The following is a 3478-nucleotide window of genomic DNA, read 5'->3' on the forward strand; positions in this document are numbered from 1 at the left end:
GATGTGAAGGGTAAACAAAGGAGGAGGCTGCAATGCTTGGTAAGAAATGTACGCATTATCCTGTCCATGTAATTGTAACCCCTCTGTACAGTATCTTCACAAATAATATAAAATAAAAAAAATAAAAAAAAAAGAAATCTTGATCTTAGAACTTACAATGCACCCCCACGGCAGTATCACCCAGGTTTTCCAAAGAGCCATTCATAATTTTTCTCGTTTGTATTAACTTCTTTTCATTAGCTGCCTTCTTTTGCTGCATGATCTCAGAGTCTCTCTGCTTTCTCTGAGAAGTAGTTAAGCTATCTTTTCTCCTCCTCTTGCTTATTTCCTGGGATCTTTTCATATTTTTTTGATGTGCAAGCTCTTGCTGATTCCCATGGGCCATGCTGATCACCCGAGGGATATTGAAGGAGAGCAACTTGAAGAAAAGCAACCGCTGCCACGGTAGGCTGGGCTGTGGTCACTCTGGGATCTGCCTCCACTGAGTCAGCCCAGCCTTGAAATTTTACACTCCTTTCTTTTTTTCCTGGAAGTGGTACTGTGGCTCAAGTGGTTGAGCAAAAGAGCTCAAGGATAGCACCCAGGCCCTGAGTTCAAGCCCCACAACTGACAAAAAAAAGAACTTATATTTACATTCTTCAGTCCTTGAACTCTGTCTTCTCTCTCCAACTAACAGCTAGAGTTTGTGCTCACTTTTACATTTGACATGTACTGCCTTGACAGGCTTAAAGATGTAAGGTAGTTGTAGTGACTCCTCAGATACAAATGTCACAAGGTGGGGCTGGGAAGGTGGCTCAGTGGTAGAGCACTTGACTTGCATGCCTGAGGCCCTGGGTTCCATTCCTCAGCACCACATAAGCAAAAAGAAAAAAGCCAGAAGTGGCGCTGTGGCTCAAGTGGTAGAGTGCTAGCCTTAAGCTGAAGAGCTGAGGGACAGCGCCCAGGCCCAGAGTTCAAGCCCCATGGCCGGACCCCCCCCAAAAAAAAAACAAAAGCAAAAACAAACAAATGTCACAAGGTCAAAGATTTTAAGTAAACTTTTTTTCTGGCTTGCCTTCTGAATGGACTTACATTGTTCTTGCAGTTTTAAATCTTATATCAAATTCTTTTCGTTTTAAAATAAAATTAAACTTTAAATCCCAGACACTGGTGCCTCATGCTTATAATCATAGAGACTCAGGAGGCTGAGATCTGAAGATCACAGTTTAAAAGCAGCTTGGGCAGGAAATTCCTTGAGACTCTTATGTCCAATCAATTATAAACAAAACATAACTGGAAGTGGAGCTATGGCTCAAGTGGTAGAGTGTTAGCCTTGAACAAAATAAGCTCAGGGACAGTGCCCAGGCCCTGAGTTCAAGCCCTAGGACCAGCAAAAATTAAAAAAAAAACTGTAAATACTCATAATCCAGAGTAGTAGTAAATTCAACTGTGGTAGTTATTGGTGTGCCATATAATCATACATTTACTTAGTCATTCAGAGAGTGGAGATAAATTTTTGAGTGCCACACCATTCACATCTGAAAGTCAATTATCCATGTCTACATAGTCTTTGAAGTCTGAAGTTCCCATTATTTCTCATGACAGGGAGCTTCGGTGCAGCCATATTGTGTTATTTATAACAAATACCAAATCCTCAGAGAGCATAGAAACGATCTTCCTTTCCCTTAACTTGAATTTTTTTCTGGTCCTTGGGCTTGAACTCAGGGTCTAGGCATTGTCCCTGAGCCTCTTTGTGCCCAAGGCTAGTGTTCTACCATTTGAACCACAGTACCATTTCCATCTTTTTCTAAGTATTTTATTAGCGATAAGAGTCTCATGGACTTTTCTGCCCAGGCTGGCTTAGAACTATAATCCTCAGGTCTTAGCCTCTTGAGTAGTTAGGATTATAGCCAAATGACAATAGCGCTCAGATTTGTATTTTTGTATAATATATAATTTTCATATAACATATAATTATATAATGTATATATTAATACAATATATAATTTTGTATAATCCTGAATTTTATGTAAACCCAGACTTTCTCCCTTGAAAAGTACCTTTATTTTCCTTATATGTTTAGTAACATATCTCCATTGAGCATAGACTTACAGATGACAGGAAAATAAGTTGTTTTTAATAATCTGATTTTAGTCGTATAATCTGATTTTAGTCCTATGAAATTCAATGCTTAGGCATTTTTTTCTTACAACTGTAAGCTGTTAAAAATATAGATTATCTGAATATGTTTCAAAGACTTAAGGAGCACTCTTAAAGATCAAAGTATGAGAGCCTGGAGACCTGCTGGAAAGCAAATTAGTTCAGAAGAGAGAAGATTCTAACAGAAGTGCTAGATGTGGGTGTTATGCCTCTGATCATATGGCAGGAAAGGAGTAGGGAGTTAAGAGCAGTCTTAGCATTTGTCACTTAGATTTGCTCTCCTGCTTAATTCTCATACAGACATAAAATGAGAAGGAAAACTTAACAAAGACTACTTTCAATATCCCCCGAAGACATGGTATGCACATGGGATTATGCCTTGAAACACTACATGCAGTGGAGGGAGAACATGAGTTTAAAATAGTGAAGACTGCAGGACAAAGCCTAATTTTGGCCCATTGAGACTTTGGCACAATGGTCTGAAAACATGACTTGACATGGTAGCATCTTGACTAAGTACACCATGGTAACATCCAACACAGAAACAGCTTGATGGACACTTGGGAACCTAGTAACCCCTATGGTGTTGGTTAAGCGCCCAGAGCTCTGTCGCAATGAGTTTAGATGCCAACGAAAGACAGGCAACTATGGTAACCTGAATAATAATGAGCCCATGTGCTTCTTCATTGAGTACTTATTCATCATCAGAACCCATAACAAATCACATTCATTGGGATTATAAAACATGAAGAGGTCTGGGAAGCAGGGAAATCTAAAGGCATTCGAGAAGGAGAAAGATAATACTTTCTACAAGGTAGTTTGGAAGAATATTTGGTTGATACATATGGAGTAAATTTCATGATTCCTAAAATTGTGTGTATGAGGAGGAGGTAGTGCTTTGATGGGGGGAAAATTCTGGATATATTTACAATCTCCAGGCTACAGGCAGGGAAATATTCCAGCAAAGATCTTTTCCCTCGTGTTCCTGGAGTCAATGCCCTGAGAACATTGGTTACATTTCTATCTCTCTGTGGACTAACATTTATTTAGAGGTCAATAAATACTTGATTTGATAAACTGTGCAACTTTCCTCAATTACCTTGACTAATTATTAGAGAAATACTAAATACTTGAATCAAACTGGAGGCTTTTTGAGATTATGTCAATATGTTGAAACAGTTTTCCAAGACTAAGAGTTAAAACAATAACATGAATAATTTTATAATTCCTAACATAGTTCCTATGTTACCTAGAATACACTCTACCAAATTCCAGTTCCTCCATCAAAATGCTGAACTGTTTAAAACATCGTTGTAGTCTCTGTATGTTATATCAGCAT

This window comes from Dipodomys ordii, unplaced genomic scaffold, assembly GCF_000151885.1.
Source record: "Dipodomys ordii isolate 6190 unplaced genomic scaffold, Dord_2.0 Scaffold206, whole genome shotgun sequence".
Taxonomy (NCBI): domain Eukaryota; kingdom Metazoa; phylum Chordata; class Mammalia; order Rodentia; family Heteromyidae; genus Dipodomys; species Dipodomys ordii.